Here is a 24,538-nt window from a genome sequence, read left to right on the forward strand (position 1 = left end):
CAGGAGCCTGAACCTACAGCTGCTGTTGCTGTCATCTTCCCAGAGTCTGCCACTCATGCCATTTCTAAGCTCTGGTCATGGTCACAGAACATCCACATTTAACCAACCATAAGGAGACTGTTAACTCACCCAGTGTGACGACAGTGGGGAATGAACTTCAGGGGTGAAAAATTAAATACAATCAAAGGTGTTGAAGGCTGCCAGAGGAGCTGATCTACAAAGAAATAACAGAGCCATATCAGGGCATGGAGAGCCCAAGAACCTCACACACAGTAAACACTCAATACATATATACTGAATGAATTTGTTGAATGAATGAGTACAAAGCAACCCTGCCACAGAAACAGAGCTTCATGTTTGTCCTCAGGTCTTAAACAATACAAATGAATTTGATCCTCCTAGTTGAAACCTGGCTTTCCTTCTAAGGCCAACTCTGACCCTCAGAGAGGCCACTCCAGGCCACATCTTCAATGTCAGCACAAAGGCTTTCTGATTACACTAGAAACTGATACATATGTAGGTCATCAGCTTTCTCTTCAAGTAATATTGGCCCAAATGAGGTAAAATAAATTTGTTTTTTCCATCTCATCTAAATTGTTTGGCAGAAGCAGCTTCTCATGCTAAGGCAGGAGTTAACTTACAATTCCATGCGTCAAAATAAAGGTTGACTTGTGCATTTATTTATTTATACCTCATCTCCCTGTACAAAAGGTTTAAGACAGTAATGGGAAAATATCAAATGTGCTATTCTGTTTTCAAGCTAAAAAACAGAGAAGAGGAAAACTATTTTTTTATGCTCTCCTGGCAGCCTCCTTTGACTTACACTTGGCATTCTGAATAATGCACATTTATAAGAGATTGCAATGGTCGAAAGTTATAGGGTGTCAGCCCAGCCCACACAGGGGGATGTGTTCTCCTAGGCAAATCAAAGCCAGGCCTCTGGTCAAATGAGGTCTTGAGATGGGAATGTCATTTCCAGAAAATGTGTGTTTTCTGGTTTTACAATACAATTTGGGAAGGTGAAAGATAGTGTCATTACAAACACAACAGAGTTCATAGGAGGGGACAAGGAACGAGGGAAGTGGAATAGTGTTTGCCTATTGATCAAGCTCTAAGTTCCCACATCTCTCTCCTTGTACAATCTAGAGTTGTCATGGCCAGAATCTAAGGAAATATTTGTGTTCCCAATATTTTTGGGTCAACTATTTTAACTTTGTACATTACCTACAACTCCACTGGAAGAAGGAGAGACAGGATAGTTGACCCCAGGCAGGCCCAATTATAAAACTCAGCTAAGCAGGTGGTTTAGTGGTAGAATGCTCACCTTCCATACGGGAGACCCAGGTTTCATTTCCGGACCATGCACCCTTCAAAAAAAAACTCAGCTAAGGGAGGTTGCCTGGGGATTGAAAAGAATAAGCTGGGCTATAACAATGACAGAGTGGAAGGGGGGCAAAAGATACATGCAGACACTGAGCCTAGCAATGATGGTTGCTCAGCCAGGGTCAAGTTCAGAATTCCAGATGCAAACTGCCCCCATGTGAGGCAGGTTTTGAATTTGGTTTACTTTTTCCTATTTTGTTATGAAAAAAAATTCTAACAGAGAAAATTGAAGGAATTTTATAATGAACACCACATAGCCAACCTAGATTCTACAATAAACATTTTGCATCTGTTGTTCTATCCCATATTTCTTCCTGTATCCATCCATCTGTCCATTTTATATTTGCATGTATTTCAAAATGAGTGACAGACATCAATTCACTTCCCCCTGCCCCCACATGTCTGTATTTATATCATTAGCTAAAATCCAATATTAATTTACAGTTGCTTTTTTTCTTTTGAGGTTAAATTTACATACAATGAAACACACATCTTAAATGTAGCATTTGATGAATTCTGAAAAGGGATAAAACTGGGCAACCCAAACCCCTATCAAGATAAAGAACATGATCCTTGCCCCAAAAGTTTCCTCTTGTCCCTTTCCAGCAAACCCTGCCCCTAATCCTCAGAGGTAACCATAATACAGAAAATTGTTCTGTATTTTTTCTACCATAGATTAATTCTGTCTATTCTAGAAAGTCAAATAAATAGAATCATTAAACATCACTCGACATAACATTTTCACAATTCATTCGTGATGCTGTGTCTATTAGTAGCTTGTTCCTTTTTATTGCTGAGTAGTATTCCATTATATGAATATATCACAATTTGTTTATCTATTCACCTGTTGATGGGCACTTCAGTTGTTTACAATTTTGGGCTATTATGAATAATTTTGAATTGATGGAAATATGTGAGTCAGCAGGTCTAAGTGGAACAGGGATCCTAGCTCCTATTCTAATTTCAAGTATCATGAGGCTAAACCCCTCAAGTGGTTTACACTATCAAGTGGCAGAATTTAAGGTTGAAATCCCAAAACAACTTACAACAAAGTTAATATGACTCACATTCAACAATGTATATAAATTTCATTGCCTCATAAAGTAGGGGACAGAAATGTGAAATAATTTACATAAATGGAAATAACTAGTATTATTTAATGTCACTTGGGATGGGAAAGGGTATGCAGTTGGAGGAAACTTCTTTCTGGTCTCTGAATCCTGTTCTCACCAAAAGAAAGAGATACCTACAGCTTTATTTCTACTCCCTTCACCCAGATGGGTTTTAAGGGAAGAAGCAGCCCCACTTAAAACCAAGCCAAGACCCTGGTGTCCATGAGGTCCCAGTTTTCCAAATACCAGTAGAAGAAATTACTTCTGTCTTCTCAGAAAAAGAAATACACAAAATACCTTCATCATCTCCACACCTTCACCTCCTATTCTCTCCTCAACATACTGCAGTACCACTGCCAATCCCAGCAGAGTGAAATAAGCAATGAGGTGAGCATTGAGAAGTTTCTACTATATTTGACATCCATTGTTGATGTTAGGTAGGACAGTTTCAGTAGGAATGGTGAGGGTAGGGAAGAGTTTAATACAGATAGAAATTAAGGAAACTGAGCTAAGGGTAGGAAGAGAAGTTTCCAAGAAACAAAAGAAGCTGTAGAAAAGAAAGTTTCTGGAAACATGGTGCAACCATTTTAAAAGTTCATGTAAAGCCAACTCAACTTGGTTCTCAACTCAAGACTCAGGGCTGTTGTCTCTTTACTTCCCTCTGAGTAAGTCACCCTTCCCAGACACCTCTCAGTCTCAGAATGGCACTGCCCTTGTTTTATGTAGAAGCCTGGTATTGGAGTGTCCTCCTCTGGTCCTTGTCCCCAGCAAAGAAAAACACTGGCCTAGCTGGTTGTCAACACTTCGGCAAGCATTGTTTTTGCTCCTCTCAGGTCAATGATCCTCTGGCCTCTGGAAGTCTTCCCTTCTCTCCTTACCCTATATGGCTTGGCTGTGTTGTTTCAGTTGCCTAAAGAGAGTTCACTTTCCAATTGCAAAAGCTGCTTCTGGCCTCAAGCAAAGTTTACTTTGTTGCTTTTTATTTTAAGCTGCCAGCCAAAGCTTGCCAGCAGCCTGGGACTTTAATGGCAGCTGTGCTGTGTTCCCTAGAATCTATGAGGCTTCCCTCAGCAGCTTTTAATAGCATTATCCCTACCTACCCCCAATTCCATTTCTTCCCATTTAAAAACCAGGGCACCTTCTTGGGCCTTCTGCTCAATTGCACTTTCCAGGTAATGGGGGATATTTGAATCTCAGTTCATTTGGGAAAATGTGATTAGCACAACCTAAGCCCAATAAAAGGTCATCTGCAGATCATCTCCCATCCATGTTCTCCCTGGGGACACATTCAAGTTTTCCCACCGCTGCCACATACAAATCCAATCCCTACCCCCATAGACAAGTAAAACTCTCACAGTTCCCAGATTACAGATGGACAATATCAAAATGCTTTAAGCATGCTATGATAGTAACAGTTACAGTTTCTACTAAGGGAAGAAGATGGTAGATTTCTGGACAGGGACATCATTGTGAACATCAGCTATTAGACTCTGATGTAATAAGATGAGGTCTTCATACAATACATGTGTGTCATTTGATTTGTCCACCTATTTGGTTTCAGAACACTAGTTTTCTGAGTTTCAGTGTTTGTTTGTTTGTTTTTAGTAGCTTTCTTTTCCCCTTGTGGCTGTTATCAGCTATCAGCTCTATGCGCTACTGTCATTATACTTGTCTCAGGCACCACTGATCACCCCACCTTCTAATTAGTTGTTTCTAATGCAATGTGTTAGAAAAAGTATATAGGCTCTGACTCACAGCAGTATATTAGTGGACACATTGTGCAAAATTTCATAGAAGCTCAAAATATGTTGTAAAAATATTAAAAACTAAGTAAAGAAAAATGTCCTACAATATAAAAAATGGAGCTTGTGTGAACAGGGTAGCCCCTTTCTTGCTGCAGCACATAGAAAGTATGGATACAATACAGCACCCTCTCCCTTCCCCAACTTTATAAAAGCACAAAGCTTGGCTTGAAAGACTCCCAAATATCAGATGAGAAGAGGGAAATCAAAGCTAGAGCAGTAAATACCCACTGACGCCATGGTGTCCCAGGGGAGTTTCAGCCCAGATATAGGCTGCAAACACTGAGATGGGGGCTTGAACACCTTCCCATACATAGGAACTGAGACCTCAGGCCCATGCAAAGTGAGAGGGCTTGAATCAAGCTACCTGGGTAGAGCTTGGAGCCTCAGAAATCTTTCCTGGCCATTAAAAGCATACAGAAGTACTCTGTGCACTGGCTCAATGAAACAGTAAGAATGCTTATTGTCTGTTTCAGTCTTAAGCAGGTAAATAAAAAAGACACCAAGGAAAAATCAAGAATCGAGGCCTCTATTCATTGTAGATGAAACATCTGAGTTAACACTACCTGTGGATATAGAAAGTCCAAGGTGAGAAATCAACGTAGAAACTGGTCCAGGGCCTTGAAAGCATTAGCGCCCTGGCAAAAAGTAAATGTGAAATTACACTGAAGGCCATATAGAACCAACACTGAGGGAAATAAAAGCTAAAGATAAACTCACAATGAAAAATACAAGCTATATAAGGAAATAAACTACCATAAGAGATAGTTCAGAAATGTAACAGTGAGGAAGAATCTAGTACTACCACTGGAAATAATAGAAAAATCTGAAGAAAATAAATATCACAAAAATGATTAAATAGATCAAATGGATAACATAATGAAATTAAGGGTTAATGAATAAAAATCTGATTTGAAAAATATATATAATAAAAAGCTGTTAGAATGAAAAATATAATAATGGAAATTTAAATTTAATAATTCAACAGCAAAACCTAATGAAAGCAACTTCTGTAAAGATGGGCAGGGGGAAGAAGCCAGGAGAAAAAAAGGGAAAAGAACGATGGAACACCTGAAAAAAAGGGAATAGAACCTCCTCCACCACACTATAAGCTTGCAGAGTACAGGGTCCAGGAACCATTTCCTATTTGACCTTGAATACCCAGTATCTATCCAGCCAGTTCTTGGCAGAGAATGACCTCCAAAAATGCTTATTGAAAGAATGCAGTAACAAAAGAACAAGCTATAAGTAAAAGGATTAATGAATAGTACCAGGTAGTCTTCCAGGCAGCATTCAGGACTAAAGTTTTTCTTTTCTCTCTTAAAGCCTAAGATGTCTACCAAGATTCATTCTATCTTACCAATGACAGATATTCATGGGCCAAGGCCATTTGCAGGCATCAGTACACAACAGATATTTTGTAAAAGGCCCCAGCTGAGTTGATTACCTTTGTAGATTGTGGCAGCACTGAGAGCTACACTCCAGCCTTGCATGGGTTTAAGCAAGACTGCATGGGGACAGAAAGGGCTAGGGCAATGGAAACACAGTCAGGGAAGTAGATGCAGAACAAAACAGAAGGCCTCTGGTCTGAGTGTTGCACAGTTGCTAAAGAGGGCCGGAAAGCATCCTAATCTCAATGACTCAACTTGTGGTAAGGATGTGACCAGTCCAGATTCTATCTGAATGGAACTGGTAGCACTTGAACGTTGAACCAAGAGGGCCTATCCTAGAGTCAGCCCAGTGATAAATTCAGTTTCCTCATAGTTTCAATGGGAGGAAAGTAGCAATTAATACAAAAAAACCTTTCCGCCATGAGAGCTTGAAATTGTTTTTGTGTCTATGTTCCAAGCAACATTTCCTAAATTATATATGCTTCACTGCACATTTAGGATCCAGTTGTTCTCAGTTCATCTTTTAGTTTGCTAGAAAATCCATTAGATATTTTCTAGTTCTCTTGATATGATAATGCTCTCCCTACTTGTAGATTACTAGAGCTGGTGCAAATAGTTACTGCAAGTGGAAGCCACAATAAACTTTTTTTGCCTTAGGCAAGCACAAAACACACTTCTCCAGAGGTTAACACTTCAGGATAACAGTATCAGATGGGCCTATTTCCATGCCTGTTGCAAACATTCTGGAAGTGAAACATACTGATGACTTTTTGACCTTCAGGCCTTCCTTCTATAAAATTTGAATGAATGAAAGAGGTTCAGAGTATGGACTTGGGTACCAGACTGACTAGGATTTGAAGTTGGGCAAGCTAAATGACCTTGATAAACTTTGTAACCTCTCTGAATTAATCTGAAAGTGGTGATGAAAGTATTATCAGTTGAATTTGCCTAACTACGGACAATGCAGTTCCATTGAACTGACCACCTGGGGCATCTGGAATGACAAACTGAGATAATATATGTGATAATAAGCCTCTTTGGGGTTAGAGCATCGTGAAGACCACTGAGTACACTCATCGTGGATTTTCAAAAATTACTAAGAATGCTGGTGTCACTGTAGTGCTCAACCATACAAAAAACGCCTGAGGGAATCACACTGGAAAGGCAATGCTTGAGGGTTGGGAGAACCAAAAGCCCAAAACAGAATTGCAGATTTTACAGCACATGCCCCATCCCTTACCACACCCCAGCAAAACAAAAGCAAAATCTAACCAAGATCAAATTCCTAATAGAAATGGGGGAATTTTCCACCTTACCTCTTGGCTTCTGCCTCCATAAGCCAAACTTGGCTTGATGGTCTTGAAGACCTCTTACAAAGTTTAATGTCTGAAGTGAAAGTAGAAGCCCAAGTCTTGTTTCACAACATGTCAGGCCAAATCAATGATGGAAAGGAATTTTCTAATGGTGTGATCACCGGCAGAATGCTAATGCTTCAGAATGAACTGAAAGGATTTTCTCTCCTTCCTCCACCCCCTTTAGTGGAGAACCAAAATTCCTGCATATAAAGAGCTTTTAGGAGAAAAGAAAGGTCAACTGGTATAAAGGGGAAGAAGAGTCACCATTTTTCACAAGGAAGACAAGTTGTGCCTGACATACTGAAATAAGCAGACCTTTGGAAATGATTTTCACCATTTCTTGGTTGATAAGTGGTTTGGAGATTCCTGGTATTTCCCGTATAGGCCATTTTAGATTGTTTACCAGCCACCACCTCTGATTCCCCACTTCCTGACAACAATGCTGGAATAAAGCAGGTTTCTGATGAAATGAACCTCTCTCCCACCCCCTTGGTGCAAGAATTCCCTTATAAGTTAAACAGAAAATCAGCTCACCAGTGAATTCTAATGAGGTTGCCTTCTCAAGACTGCAAGCAAGGAAAATGTTTGCACACATTGTGCCAAGCAGTTGACCTTCCCATAGACATCAGAACAACTTTCATTATGGCTGAGTTCACAGACAAACCCAGCAAGAAAAAACATTTGATGTAAGTTACCCTGTGTCCTAGGATTCCCACAAAACAAGGCTGATGTAGAAGGACAATTCTAGGGAACTGATTGAGATTAATCATTAATCTGATGAAAGCTCGGAGTTTAAACACATGCATATACCCAAGTACTCTTTGGGTATCAGCCCTGAATTGAAATGAGACATTTAAACCTTCAAAAGCACTGGAGCACCTTTGGATAGCAGTCCCAAGGGCAACTAGATGAAGGTCAGTTTTGAAATTAGCTGCAAAAGCAGGAAAACCCTCCTGTAGAAACCCTAGACTGTCCTTGGCCAATGGTTTTGTCTCTTGAGAAAAGACAGGCAAACACCTGTGCCCTTCTGAAACCAGGGTATAGGAAGGTTGTGGACTACCAGCAGTGTATGAACCATGGGGCTAAGTGTAAGGTTTAGGAGGTGAAAGAGAGATGAGGCAGACCAAAAAACCTTACAGTGAGCGAGTTTATTCCTGTGCTCCTGGGCAGAGCTCACAGAACTCAAGGTAGGGAGTTGTGAGCTCGCTGCTGGGTCCTGGTGTGGGTGCTTTTTAAGCAAGGGGGTTAGGTTACATCTAGAAGGGGCGGCACATTTTACACAGCTCAAGTTATGGTGACTTTCCCTATTCCCCTGACCTAACAATAAGCATAGCACATCTTTCAAGGGCATCGGTTTTGATAGCAGGCACTTTAAATATTGTTTATTTTAAATTTGTAAACAATTTTCCATGTTAAAATCAACCCTATTAGGTATGATTAACATAAAACAAAATTTTAAATGTGCAGTTCATGAGTTTTAGTAAACAATATGCACACATATAAACACCACCACAATGAAGATACAGAATATTTTCCTCACCACCCCAATTATTCCTTATGCATTTTCACAGTCAATACACCCTCCAACTGCAGGCAATCACTGATATGCTTTATTTCACTACAAATTAGATTCCTCTTTCTTAGAGATTCATTTAAATGGAATCCTATAGTATGCACTCCCTTGTGTCTGGCTTCCTTCTCTCAACATAATAGTTTCGAAGTTCATCCATATTGTCTTGCATGTCATGTCATTCTTTTTTATCTCTAAGTAGTATTCCATTGTCTAGACATACCACAATATTTTTAACCATTCTCCCATTGATGGACATTTAGGTGTTTGTTTGTTTGTTGTTGTTGTTGTTTCTTTGTTTTGGCACTTATGAATAAAGCTGCTATGAACATTTGTGTCCACGACTTCATGTGAACCTGTTTGCATTTCTCTTGGGTAAATACTTAGGCACGCAATGTTTGGTCATATGGTAAGTCTATGTTTAATTTAATAAGAAACTACCAAACTGTTTTCCAAAGTTTTTCTACCATTTTACATTCCTGCCAGCAATGATTTCTATTTAAACAAATGCAAATGAAGTTGAGTCACATCATATATGGAGATTCTAAATCCAAATCATAAGAAAATCTCTTTTGGTATTTTCCAGAGCACCACATACATGTTTTGGGGTGTGCAACTCTGTACCATAACATGTAAATATACATGTATCTTGCACATATAGTAATGGGCATGTGTATGTGTATATTATTGGTAGTAATAGTTAACTATGCTTTATACAATATGATTTTATATAGTAAAAGGTAGAGATAGAATAATAAAAAGATAAAAATAAAGAAAGAATAAATAATTTTTAAACATGGTCACTTCAGTTGAGCACCAGATTAAATGGTTGGCTTGTTTTTGGTGACTGTCTTAGCTTACCCCTCTCTCCCTCCCAAAGAAAGCAAAGCCTGAGACAAAGGATAGGAGCAGGAGAGAGGAGAAAAGGAAGTGAAACAGGGAGAGAGGGCAAGCCTTAATAACGATGTAACGATGTATTATAGTAAAGAGTTGGCCACTGTGACAGATGACAGATGTTCCAGATTGCTGAACTTTCTGAGGAGACTTATGGCAGGTACACCTTCAAACCAACTGCCTAGGGGACAAAGATGGGGATATTTATTTTTGGAGTCCTGCCCCTTATGGCCAAGAAGAACTCGAGAACATTTGCTCCCCAGATTTCCAGTAGTGCATTAGTACAGTTCGTCCTCACTAGTGTCTTGCACCACAGGGTCAGCAAAGCCCTAGGACAGGTACACTTGATGAGCCGAGGAGAGGCACTGCCTCATTGCACCTGTTTGATCCTAGTCAAAGCCAGTGGACCTGGTTGCCACAGTAGGTGGTGGAGCAAGATACGGAGCTGAGAGGAATTTGAAGTAATGCACAGAGGTACCCTCAAATCATTCATATTATTCCAATTGCAATTTCCCTCTCTGTACCTGCCTGTGTATGTGTGTGTCTATCTATTTTACTTTTTCAAGTGGAGGTGCCTACTTACTAAATTATATGAGCCAACAATTCAATTCCACTGCATGTTACAAAGTAGAACTTTTCAAAACTGACTTTTCAGACACTGCCAGAGATTTCAAAGATAAGTCAAGTTACAGGTAACTTTGGGCCATTCTCCCAGACCTGACCAGGTGATACCAGGGGTGGGCATAGTGACATACTTTCACTGTTGCCTGCTATTGGTGGTGTTTCAGAGAAAAACCTGATGTTTTTGTGTTTTTCAAATTTGAGTAGTATACCAGACCTTTTCGAAGGGTGCTCACTGTTGACATAAAAATATTTAATTAAAATAATTTACCTAATTACATGCAAACATAAGACCAACAGTTCTTTATATTATTGCTCTTCTACATCTTTGAAGCCTTTAACCCTTTAAAAATTAATGTAAGTATAACTATGACATCAGTGTAATTCTAATTAACAGCATTGTTTTGAAATAATAGGTAACGTTGTTTTGCTGAAACTAAATAGCAGCTACTCTAAGAGTATGAAATTGCCTTTATGCCCATACAATGATGGGTGAAACAATGCTCATTTTTCCCAGTATTTTGAACATTATTTTCAAATTATTCAGGCACCTTGGTTCAAGCAAATTACATTTGGTACAAATGCTTCATTTGCATATAAACATTGCTTTTGTGTTTTTCCTATTAGGCCAAGACAAGTTAAGTAGAGCTGCTTAGTGCTAGTTCAATCATAAACAAATACCATAAGAGACTGCAGAAGACATTTTGGTCTCACCATTATATCTCCAGCAAGTGAGTGATGGAGAGAGGTTATTTGAAAGCCCCAAACAGAAATCATAAATATAAATACTTAGGTCAATTTTTAAAAACTTATACTATCATCTATACCAAATAATCAAATATTGGGGTCAGTTAGACAGAATGCCAACTTTTCAAGACAAAAACTCCCTGAAGTTCTTAAATTCCCATTTGAACTTTGGGCACAATCAGACACAAGGACAAGGGGGAAATTAATCAAGAAATTTACAGAAAAATGGCATTGGTAGTGATGCATGGCTTGTTTGACAAATACATTGCAAGACACAAGGGAAATGAAAGACTTCAGGACAGAAGACTGACTGTGCCCTATCAGCAAATGTGGAAAGGAAATAAAAAGCAAAATAATTTCTGATGGAAGAATGGTCAGTGCTGGAGTTATAAAAGGCACTGGAAAATAATTTAATGAAGACCCTTCAGAATTTGAGTGGGATACTACACTTTTAAAAAGTATTTCCACATACATGAACTCTTGTGCTTCTTACAACTCTCTTGCATAGGAAATAAGGTAATGGTGAGCTCCCATGTCCAGAAGAAGAGACAGAAGTTCACAAAGGTAGAATGCTTTTCCCATGGGCATAGAGGCAATCAGAAGGGAGGTCAGGACTTGAGCTGAGGGTTCCTGCTTCATGGTCTATGCTGTTTACAACAATTTGGAAATCAAAGACCTAGAGGCAAGATAGTCTAGTGGTTAAGTGTGTGGGCTTGGAATCAGACAACCAAGGGTCTGAAACCACCATTTACTAGTTAGGGGAGATTCCTGTTCCCTTCCTCAGTTTCCTTATCACACAATGAAATAATGCATATCATTGAACACAGTGCCTAGTATATAGTCAGCTCTCAGTGAATGTAGCTATTGAAGCTTTAAAGGGTACATGGATTATGCAAACCAATATAATGGGAGTGGATAAATCATATGTAATCTTATGACCAGGGACCAAAGCATTCTGGGACAGATACAATGGTACACAGCTGTTTTTTTTGTTTTTTTTTTTTTACATGGGCAGGCACCGGAACTCGAACCCGAGTCCTCTGGCGTGCAGGTAAGCATTCTTGCCTGCTGAGCCACCATGGCCCCCCAATGGTACACAGTTTAAAAACAAATTTGACAGAATAGAAGAATTATTTTTAAAGGATTAACTATGGAATTTTGACTATTAAGGAATGAGGAATGATAATTCTTACAAATGGGGAATAATAAGAAAATTGGGGACCAGACAAATTGAACAATGAGATTAGTCTAGGAACGTCAACATTCACAATTACTCTCTTATGTTGCCACTCAAATATCTCATGTTTAAAAGAAAGATTAGTTGATAGATGATTCAGAATTGCATCTTACTGTGAATGTGAGGCAATTCAAATGAAGCTTGTCTGTACTTTATGTAGACTGTGTTAAGTGGAAAATGCCTAATGGGTAGATAAAAGACATTTTTTGTAAGGTTTTCTTCAAGTCACTTCAGTTCTAACCTATTCCAAAGACTCTTTTTATTGAACATCCATGTGCTCACATTAGTCTGCTTCAGTTCAATGTGTTAAGTTCTTTGCTAAATCCTGGGGATTCAAACATAAATAAAGACCATGTCTGGCCTCCCAATCTAGCAGCTGATTCAGATATATGAACACATAACACTAATCAATGTGGTGGTGACATTAGACAGCATGTTTAAGGTGCCGAGGTACTGAGGTGCCCAGATGAGGACTTTTGGTAGACCAAATTATTGGTCCCAATTTTTTACTTCTCTGTTATTACATATCTACACAATACACCCTTTCCATGATCTTCTCTGCCTCTTGAATTTGGGCTTAGCTATGTGACTGACTTTGGTCAAAGGGATGACAGATGTGACATGAGCAGAGGATCAAAATGAGCTTTTGCTCTCTTGTACTTCTGATTATCATTAGTAGAACATACCATGAATATTCCACAGGTCAAAGGAGGAGGAGAGACAAGGGAGCAAACCCATATTCAACCCATAGCCTGAAACCAAACCCATCTGAACCTGGTCTGGATCAACTAACCTCTAGTCAATCCACAGATACTTAGGCAAGAAATAAATGATTGTTGTTTGAAGTCACTAAGTTTTGGGGTGATCTGTCATGCAGCATCATGACAATAGCCATAGGCCTATTATAGGACATAATTAATTCTGCAACATGTATGTCAGGAAGAGTTTTATTAAGGCTATTCTTTGCCAGTATACTTCCTTTGTCTCTCTCCACACTTGCCCCATTAAATATATACACACATACACCAAGGAATTCCTGCCATTTTCAATCTTATACAAAAAGACTTTTCTTTGCATTGCATTGGGGCAATGGAGGGCCTATGACATTGACCTTTTGTGGCCATCTCCAGAGCAGAAAGATGAATGAGGAATAAAGGCCCAAACTTTATCCAATCTGCCTCTCCTTTTCTTGTTGCTCTTTCTTGAAATGTGTGACTCCTTCAGGAAAGGACATGTATGGCATCAACTCTAATGCACTCATAGCAACTTCAACAACTGCAGAAAGCTAGAGATGGATTTCCTAGAAAGAGCAAGTTCATTTGCTTGACTGTGGTCAAATTTTAAAGAGTATCTTGCAACCATGAGCAATATAGGACTTAAATCATGGATGACAAATGTTAACATTTTTCTCCAGGCAAGTAGACAGATGCTAAGGAAAGGTTGGGGGAAAGAGAGTACATACAGGATAGGGAGGGTGGTGAGAAAAGTGGCACAGAAAATCTATCGCATGCTATGAAAAATATGGTTGTATTCTTTTCATGTGTTCATCCCAAAGCATAGAACAATGTGGGATGATATACATTTCAGAGGCAGAGGTTTTTGTTCAAAGTTTTTGTTAGTTAATTTAAAAAGAATTTAAAGAGAGGGCTTCCAACTAAGGTATATGAGTCCCACAGTATTAATACAGTTAGGCAAATATTTGGAGGATCACAGGAAATGAGGTTGAATAAATTACATGTTTTATCAGACATCTTTGTGCTTTGAAATTGCTGACTGCCCACTGTGGAATATTAACTCTCACATTTCTCAATTTGCCTTTTTATTTATGTTGGGGAGAAGGTTGTATATGAAAAATTGTCTTCTCCCAACATTTATAAAATATTATGCATGTATTTACATATGTGTCAATATTTATTATTATAGGTATTTCAGGCTGGGTTCTCCCACCCCACCCTCCCTGTCACCGACTCTGAGAGAGGATTTGGATGGAAGTGGTTCATAAAGGAGGTGATTCCCACGTCAGGAAGTGGGGAAGTGAGGCAGGAAGGGAAATAAGTCAATACAGGGCTCATTAATTACCACAGTGGGAAACCGGAGCTTAGTCCGGTTAGAGGCCTCTGGCAGATCATATGGACACATAGTGTAACCTGGAGGGTGGTGGACTTGAGTACTTACAATCAATTCCCACTGAATATTGGTTGAAGGATGCCCCCAGGGGTCTTAACTCTCTAGCCCTTCCAGTCCACCCCACAAGAAAATCATCAGGTGGAAAACCTCTGGTCCATGCAGTAGGATTCCATTGGCACGTACAGGATGGTGAGTGCTGAGGGAACATAAACTAGCCATCAACAGTGTGTGCTATAAAGTGCACACTTTAAATCCATGTGCCAATCAGTTATATGTTAGGCATGATCTTACAGAGACAGCTTGTGCAGTTGTTCCTTTAGACCATGTTTAGACTCTGACTTCAATCATGAAAACAAACAAGCATAAAACTTTGTCTTATGTCTCTCCACCCCCTCACTAACACTGTATTATGAAAATTTTCAAACATACACAGAATTTGGCATGATTGTTCAGGGAACATTTGCAGATCCACCGTCTAGATCCATGTTGTCCGATATGGTAGCCACTAGCCATATGCAACTATTTAAATTTAAATTAAGCAAAATAATATTTAAAATTCAGTCCCTCAGTTGCTCTAGCCCCATTTCAGTTGCTTAATAGCCACAAGTGGCTAATGGCTACTGTATTGAACAACACAGAACAGACCAATTTCATCATCACAGAATGCTCTATTGGTCAGCACTGATTTATATTCTAAAATTAATATTTTTCTATATTTGCTTCATCATATATCTAATCATCTATCCAACCTCTATCCATTCATCATCAGTCCATCTTAATTTTCAAATGAATTTCAAATTAAGCTGCAAACATCAGTACCCTTTGCCCCTAAACTCTTCAGCATGCATATCTTTATTATGATTATTTTATGTGCATTGTACTAGTCTTGTAATATCCTCCCTTAATGCTTTTACAGATAAAGCAAAGTCACCATCAAGTCTACGGCCACTTCTACCCATGAGATGTCTTTCTGCAAATTAGAAATTAGAGTAATGCCTACTCTTGGAAGGCATTTGCCAAGATGTACTCTACCTGAGACACAAGTTGGCAGGCAGATTGCAGCTTGGTGCAAAGAAAAAGACACCTCTTCCTTTAATCAGAATCACACTGTGCCTGAGTGCATAGCTTAGAAAGTAGAGTGTAGGTGCCTTTGTGCAGTACACATACTGACCAAAAGTACATGATGGCTCTGAGCAGACCTGTTTAGACATATATAACATTTCCTAAGATCCATTTATTTACTCACAAATAGCTAATGTGCCTTTCTAAGAGCTCAAGACTCTGCTGGGAACCAGGGATACCAAGATGATTAAAACATGGCCACTGCCTCAATAAATTCCAAGTATAACCATAAATCACAGTCAATGGGGTCAAAGAATAAATACAAATCAACATAACATTAGTTATAATAGATCTGTACACAGAATAATCTAGCACTGCCATGATCAAAGGAAGACACACTCATATTTACTGAGGACTTACCATGTGCCAGGCTTTTAAAATGATCCCATTTAAGCCTCATAACAATCCAACCAGATACCCTTATCCCCATTTCTTCATATATTGAAATGGCATCTCAAATTGAATCAGGAATAACATTAAAAAAATTTAACTGATGGAAGGGCATGGACACCAATCAGAAAGGAAGAGGAGAACTGGAGGAGGGTCCTGAGAGGATTTGCGTTAACCTCTCAGTTGCTGGATTAGTAGAGGGTCCTGAGAAGGAGCCATGGTAGCTCAAGAGGATGGGGAAGAAGGTATTTACAAAATAGAACCTAAGTATTTCAAAGTTTTACTGTGCTTATCTGCTGACCATCAGCCCTGAGTAAAGTAGCTTGCATACAAGTCACACATAAAGAAAGTGGCTCAGTGGGGATTAGAGCACACATCTGCCTGACTTCAAATGTACCTCTTCACGGGGCTGCTCCCAGGAGAGCTATGGTTAATGCAGACATGGGTTTCCCATCCCACAGGGGAAATAAGCCACAAGTCAGCAAGAGGAATGACCCCTAAGAGAGAGGGGTTAGGGAAGGTTTAATGACACCTACTAGGGCTTTTAACTTTTCTTGGTTGATGGGATGCTTTAAGGGTCTGATGAAAACCATGGATCTTCTCCCTAGAAGAGTAAACTATGAACAAAAGAGTCTATACACATATTATGTCAAGAGCATTACAGTCACTTGAAACCCCTCTGTGAGTCCCAGGTTAAGCTACAAAATAACAGAAACTACTCATATTGTGGATGCTGTGATTTGGGGCACATTCAGAAAAAAATTTCAAATTTTGATAATTCGCCAAAATGGCTCTCTTCTTATTAAGATTATCTCTCTCCCACTGACAGTTCTCATATTACCTCTACAATTTCAGCCAATCCAGATATCTCAAGTGGCACAAGGAAACATGGTTTGATCCAGTAGGTTTCTCCCAAATCCCATTTAACCATAAACTTTTCCCAGCCAAACTAGGCCAATCAATGCTACTGAGAGGTTATCTTAAATTAGAAATTAACTGGGACAAAAGAACATACCTAATTGATTAAGTATTTTATAGGAAAGACTTAAGCATTAGTGGTAATGAGAGTGGCAGGGATCCAGACTTCAAAATATAGGTCTTTTCCATCCCTGACCCATTATTTATAAAGTTGCTGCACTGACATCATTAAGGCAGAAAAAAACATAACTCAGGGAGTCAGGCAGGACAGATTTAGTACCGCATCCCTGTGGCACCCATAGTTCTCTGTGACCTTGGGCAAGCTAGTTAAACTCTCCAACCCTCACTTTTCATATCTGTGCAGTGGGTGAATATTCCTTTCCATTTAAGGTTATTGTGGCATTAAAATGAGAAATGAAGACACCTGGAATATCTCTTGCCTTCATTTCAAGGTGTCTTGGTTTTAATTCCTTTGTTATTCTAACAGTCTCATCCTGTAATATCATGATGGTACTCAGATTGAACAAAAAAAACCACTTCAATTATTCTTATGTTCATACACTGTTGAAGAACTCCTCATAGTGGTCACAATCAATTAACATAAGTATCTGTAAGAATATCTCTATTGCAAAGAGTCCTATGTCTTAGTTGACTGTCTCTTTATTTCAATCTATAGTTATCAAATTATGGGACCATAGAGATAGGTGGGAGGGAGCAAAGACATAACTAATCTGACTCCTAATTTTACAGGTCCACAGCAGTTAACTGTCTTGCTCAAGTCACACAGCTAGTTAATGATGGAGTAAGTGGGAATTGGGTCTAGCTCTACAGACTCCCAAACCTGTGTTCTCTCTAGTCCCCTCATGGATTCCACATCAATAAAACTGAAGGACAGAAACAAATAAAAGAAATTTTTAAAATGTCTTGCAAGTCAATGTAATGAGAAGCTATCTGTACCTGGAATGTTTGTGAGATAGAATGAACAAAAAGTGCCTGAAAGGTACTGAACCATTCAGTATGTGGTGTGTGATCCTCATTAGTTCCACCTGTTTTGGCATCTGGATCATTCCAACCTGGAGGTAGTCACATAAGAGAGGAGGGAGATAGGTAGTATGGGGAAAATGGAAATTGCCCTGAACAGGTGAACAGAAGACCTGGATTCTAATTTCAGTTCCATTTAGCTCAATGTGTGAGGTTAAGCAACTTCTTTGACCTCTTTGAGCCCCCAATGTTTATCTGTAGAAAAGGGGTTCCAACTAAAGAATGTCTCCCTTTGAGTTCTCATACTCCAGTTTCCCAAACAAGGCCCATCCAGAGGAGGCCGGCTGCACACAAAGAAGGAAAAGAAAATCTAAGTAAGAAAGAGAAAGGGAGACTGGAAAGGAGTGGCAAGCGAGGGGGGAACAAGCAGGGAGACAAATCCTTTGGAAGAGAGAAACCTTGGCACTGGCCCCTGCTCAGGAAGGTGGTGCTTGTGATTTGACTCATGGATGTGATTACATTCAACACAAATGCAAAGCAGCTGACCCTCATTTGCCCATTCACTTGATCAATATTTTTTTTTCTCTTTCTTTGGTAACAGCTTTATTGTGATATAACCTACACACAATCCACATGCATAATCCACCACCCATGTCACCTATTTAAAGTGTATAATTCAATAATTTTCAATATATTCAGAATTGGACTACCATCACCACAGTCAATTTCAGAACATTTTTGTTCCCTTTAGTTATCATCCCCCAATCCCTCCATCCTTCTCTGCTCTAAGCAACCACTAATCTGCATTCTATCTTTATAGATTTACCTATTTTGGACATTTAATATAAGTGGAAATATACAGTATTTGTCCTTTCATGATTGGCTTCTTTCATGTAGCATGTTTTCAAGGTTTATCTATGTTGTAGCACAAATCGGCACTTCATTCCTTTTTAATAGCTGGATAATATTCCATTGCATGGATATATCATGTTTTGTTTACCCATTCATTTATTGATGACACTTGGGTTGCTGTTTTTACCTTTTGGCTATTATCATTGCTCTCAGAGAACATACAATGAAATAGGGGCAGAAAGACATGTCTTAAAAAGCTACAATAACCCACTGTGATAATTGCCATACATTAGTATGTGCAAAAACAAGAGGAGACCCATCAGTTGCTGGTGAAGAACTTACCATACTTGAAACAGGTCTTGAAAGTGAATTAGCCTTTAGGCATGGAAAACAGAGGGGACATTCCAGGCTAGGGAAACCACATGTGCAAAGGCACAGAAATGTCAAAGAGAATGTCATATTTGGGAAACTATAAATAATAATAACAATGATAATGTTACCTATTAGCATTAATAATGACTTTTTTATGATCCTTGCTATGTGGTGTCAGGCACTATTCAAAACATTTTACTTATATTAACCCATTTCTCCCCATAATAACCCTATGATGTAGATATTATCATTACTCTCAATTTATGGATAGGAAAAACCAAAGCACAATGAGGTAAGTAGCTTGTCTGAGGCTACTCAACAAGTGAGTAGCAGATCCTGGATTTAAACCAAGAGAATCTGGTTCCAAAACCTGTGATCTCAGCCACCACGGGACTGCCTCATTTAATTCCCAAGTCATCCTGGCAAACTGGATTATGGAGTGTGTGTGTGGGAGTGTAGGGGGATGCAGGAGATGAGATCGGAAGAGTAGGCTGTGCTAAGTCATGTGAAGAAACTCTAATTCCAAAAGCAAAGAGAGCCATTGAAGTTTCTTAGGCAAAGCAATGACACAGTTGAGAAATTCATTTTAGGATGTCAAGTGACAAAAGTGGTGAAGGTTGATTGAAAGCAGGGAAAGACTATGGGCTTATTTTACTGCAGATACCACTCAACAGCAAATGCCACCCCTGCCACCCTTTCCAATACAATATATCCATTATAGGTGTGAAATTGCAAAAGCAGTAGTGGTTGTGCTTTCCTCGATGCCATCTTTTCAGGAGGAGACCATTGTCAAGATTTGATAAAGATACTTTTCATTTTCACTTCCCCTACCCCTCCATGCTATCAAAGGGTTGAGCTTATTTCTGAATGAACAGGGCCGGGTGGTGACATAGACCTAACCTTGGAGGAGCAGGAAATCTGAGTACACACAGCTCTCACATATATTCTCACAAACACATCAAGAGAATGAAAACTGATAGACAAAGAGTTCATGTGCCAGAGGACCATATGATTGGGTATTTTCCAGATACACGTTATTAAAGTCGCTGGCCTTCAACACATCAATAGTTTGCAGAACTCACATCCCTGTTTTGCCGTGAATTTTCATTGTAATTCCTTACCTCCCAACAGAGTTCACAGCAACTACAGAGACAGCAGGCAATTCCAAGGGCACTTCTGAATCAGTTCTAACAGAAAACAGGGCATAACTGTAAAATCCATGCAAGGTGCAGAGAAAATGTGGCCTCTGTCACTATCCCTCTGCCTTAAAACCAAGGTTGTTTTAAGGAAGGTAAACAATGATCCTTGAGCCAGCAAGGTTCATATTAACTCACAAATCCTCACAATCCCTTTGTGAAGCTGCTGCAGTCATTTCCATTGCACAGGTGGAGAAGCTGAGAAAATAAGAGACTAGTGGATTGACCTCCTGTATTCAAAACTGTGCTGACAAAATGCATGGCTCTGGGCAAATTATCTCCCTTCTTCCACCCCCTAGACCTTACTTCATTTTTTGTTTTTTTCTGTTTTCCAAGCTCTGAGATGATGCTGTCCTCAACAACTGCAACACTTGATATGCATGATCTTAGAGTCTTGCCTTTTTAGCCTGGCTCATCATAGTAGGTTTGTGACAAATATCTGTTGAATGAATGAATAAATAAATGTTGGAAATATCACTTAGGGGTGATTGTTAAAGTATCATTCATCACTCTGTATGCATACGTGTGTGTGTGTGTGTATACACACATACATGCAAATATATATATGCACACACATGCACACATAAATATATGTGCATATCTGTAATGCCTTTTCTATGCTCTGAACTGAGCTACATATTTTAGAAGATAGCTTCAAATACTATGATAGCTAACTTTTGTGGAGTGCTTACTATGTGCCAAGAACTGTGCTAAGCTCTTTACATGCTTTAACTCATTTAATTCTTGCAACAACCCTATGTAGGATGAAATATTATTTTCCATTTTGCAGATGAAGAAATTGAGGCACAGAGAGTTGAATAATTTGCTTAAGTTTTCACAGTTAATAAATTAATTTAAAAAGTGAAGATTTCAACACAAGTAGTATGGCTCTTACCCTGAATTCTTAAATTAAAAGATAAAAACAACTTCTGAAATTACTGGATGAGAAAATTATATGAATTACGTGCATCTCCATAGCAATGTAGCATCCTTGGAGAGAAGTTGGTCATATATCTTGTAGTCCTAGGCAAACTGATTGTTTCAAGTATAACCCCAGTAAAATAGTGCTGCCTTGAGGCCAGTCTATGTCTCAGCATTGTGATATATCCAAAGGAAACAAAAACCTAATTCCCAAAAGCATTTAAAAACACTGATGTTCTCTTGAGATGATGATGATGGGGGGAATTACATCATGAAATAATGCAAAAAAAATTTATTAAATACCTAAACGCTGCTCTTTCTGAAGTCTGTCTGCTTTCTCTCTTTTCCCTTTCCCTTACTCCATTCCAGTACATGCCCCAGTGCTGATTCGTCTTCCTCTCTTCCTCTTCCGCCCTCTTTCTACCTCTGTATCAACCTCTCTACTCTTCCCTCTTTTTTCTATCTCTTTGCTGCCATTCTCTTTTCCACTCTTCCACTTGAGCAACCAGAGAGGTCCCTGGAGCCAAGTAAGCAATGCCTTTCTCCCCAGGAGGCAGTGGAAGAGGAGGATTGAAAATACTTATAATTAAGTATTAGTGACACATGAGAAAATGGGAAAATTGGAGAGTTCACCTTGTGGAAAATAATAGATACTCTATCTCCCCTAGACATTCCATATAGTGTATGGCATCATGGGAATTTGTGGACCCACTTTGGGGAGGGCAATCCAAGCTGCCCTGAGTAGATGCCAACAGAATGTGGAGGACAACAGCATGTGAGTATTTTTCATGGTGGGATGTGAGATGGTCTCAGTGGAGAAGTCAAAGTATGAGCAGAGCATTAAGAAATTGTGAGAATGGAGAATTCCAAACTCTGCACAATTTTTCACTTGTTCACCTCCTTCAAGAGAAGCAAAATTCCAGTTTCTCCAACCACAGATGAGGTTGGACAAGAGAAGAAGGTGTTAGAGTTCTGAAGACAGAGGGCGAAGGGCAGTAATTGCAGTGAGGAGAGAAAGGGGGCATGCTATTCTGGCTTTTCACATTGGATATTTGGAATGATGCTAAGATATTTGGAAAACATTATATTCTCTTCCTCTGCTTTTCCTATGGTGAAGGGTATATTAAGAGGACAAAAGAAAATGGAGGACTGAGACTATTATTGCTACTAAACATTTTCTCTATTCTTCCTATAGTAAGAGGTTGAAGAGAATTGAGACCATACTACATCAAAGACCAACACCCTATACCAATCCAAAAACATCCTGATACTTTAGGGACTATATAGCTAGGTTGGACACTAAGACACAGTTCTTGTTATATTGTCAGGACTCCTTTGGTAGAAAGTAACAGAGTCCCAACAGAAACTATTTCAAGCAAAAAATTGGAATTGTGTTAGGTAACAAAAAAAAATCGGCAGGTAGATTACCAATCACAGCTGCTTAGCTCAGCTCTGATTGCCCTTATACTGGCTTCATTAGATAGCTTTATCAATGAGGGAGCAAAGAGAGGTACTTGGACACTAGGCTTACATGAGCCTTACATTTTATGATCCCCATACAATTCCCAAAGATAACTCTGGCCTAGTTTGGGCCTCACGCTCATTCTTGAAACAATTGCTGTGTTAAGTGGTCATTGGGACTGAGTATTCAGATAGGTTAACCCAGGTCATGTGTCTAAGCTGTGGAAAGAGAAGAGGGACATTATAATTGGCCACCCATCAGGTAGGGAAGGGAGAGTTCACAAGGGAGATAGTATATTGAGCAGATAAAAAAAGTTCCAGATATACAGCATCTCTGCTCTTAGGAGCTTAAAATTTATTGAAAACAACAGCCTATAAACCAAGTAATTACTGGATGAATGCTATGTCTTTGGTGACACAAAAGGAGGAGTAACTAATTGTGCCTGGGGAAGGTTTCAAGAAGGAGATCGTAATTCAATCAGGTCTATATTGTCTTCATTCTTTTACGCTGAGATATAATTCACATTACATAAAGTTCACCCTTTAAGGCATTTTTTTATATTCACCAAATTGTACAACCATCATCACTATCTAATTTCAGAGCATTTTAATCATCCCTAAAAGAAAACCAGTATCAATTAGTAGCCACTTCCTATTCCCCTTGCCTCCCCCCAGTCCATAATAACATCTAACCTTCTTTTTATCTCTATGTATTTGTCTATTTTAGACATTTCATAAATCAAATCATGCAACATGTGGTCTTTTGTGTCTGGCTTCTTTCACTTAGCATAATGTTGTCAAGGGACATCCATGTTATAGCATGCATAAGTACTTCATTCTTTTTATTACTGAATAATATTCCATAGAATGGACATACCACATTTTATTTATGCATTTATCAGTTGATGGACATTGGGTTGTTTCCATTTTTTATGAGTAATTCTACTAGACTGAATCTTGAAGAAAGAATAATTCCTCAGCAGTTAAAGAAGATGAAAACCAATACAATATTCTAGGTAACCACACTAGTTATTATTTATTGAATGTTTTTCACTTCAGGAACTGCCCTTATATGCCTTCAATTTCATTTATTCCTTTCTGGAAACCCACAAAGTAGATACTATTATCCCTATTTTGCAGATAAGAAAATTGGGGCTTAGAGGGGTTAACTTCCTGAAAATCACACAGCTAGTAAAGGCAGAGGCAAGACTTGAATCTTGACCTGCATGAACCTATAGTCCATGCTCTTAACCCCTTGGCAATACTTCAGTAGTTCATGGACAGACACACGGGAATCAAAAAGCTGTTGTGCTTTGGGAATATTGCTGGTGCCACGGGCAATGCTGGAGAAGGAGACTATGACTGGATTTTGAAGAGTTTTACGTGTTTTGTTGAAGACTCTAGAATGTTCATTAGGCATTAGGAAGCCATAGAGGATTTTAAACAAAGGAGGGTTTTTTTGTTTTGTTTTATCTTGGGCATTTTAATCACAGCCTATTTTGGATTTTAGAATAATGACTCTGGCAATGGTGTGGAGAGCGGACTGGTGTTCCAAAGCCTCTCAGGTTGGGCACTTGCCTCACTCTTCCCATGCTTCAGGCCTGCTTTCTTGGAGGGCTGGAGGAGGGAGGTGGGGTTGCTCAACCTAGAATGCATCTGAAGGACTGAAATGCATCCTGGGAAAGACGCCCCACCCAAGGTAATTAAAGTGGAGGTGCAGTTTAATTTATATGACAGAAGAGATATATTTAAAAGATATCTGCATATAGTTTGCAATTGAAACCCTGGGATAGAATAAGTCCTGGAAAGTATGCTGAGTGAAGAGGGGAAAGAAACAAAAGTGAGTCCACGAGGAATTTCAATGGTTCATTACCTATTGACCAACTGAATGTAGGCACTGAAAGACTTCTAATTCTAAATATCAAGTGAATATGGGCTATTTAGATAAAATGGGGCTTGGGTGTGAAAAACAAAAGTGATGGGGAAAACTAAAATAGTATGGTCATAAGTTCATTTTTTTAAAGGAACCTGGATAATGCTGCAATACAAAGAGGTCCAATAGACATTTCAGCAATAAAAGCCCTTT

This window comes from Tamandua tetradactyla, chromosome 12 (assembly GCF_023851605.1).
Source record: "Tamandua tetradactyla isolate mTamTet1 chromosome 12, mTamTet1.pri, whole genome shotgun sequence".
Lineage (NCBI taxonomy): Eukaryota > Metazoa > Chordata > Mammalia > Pilosa > Myrmecophagidae > Tamandua > Tamandua tetradactyla.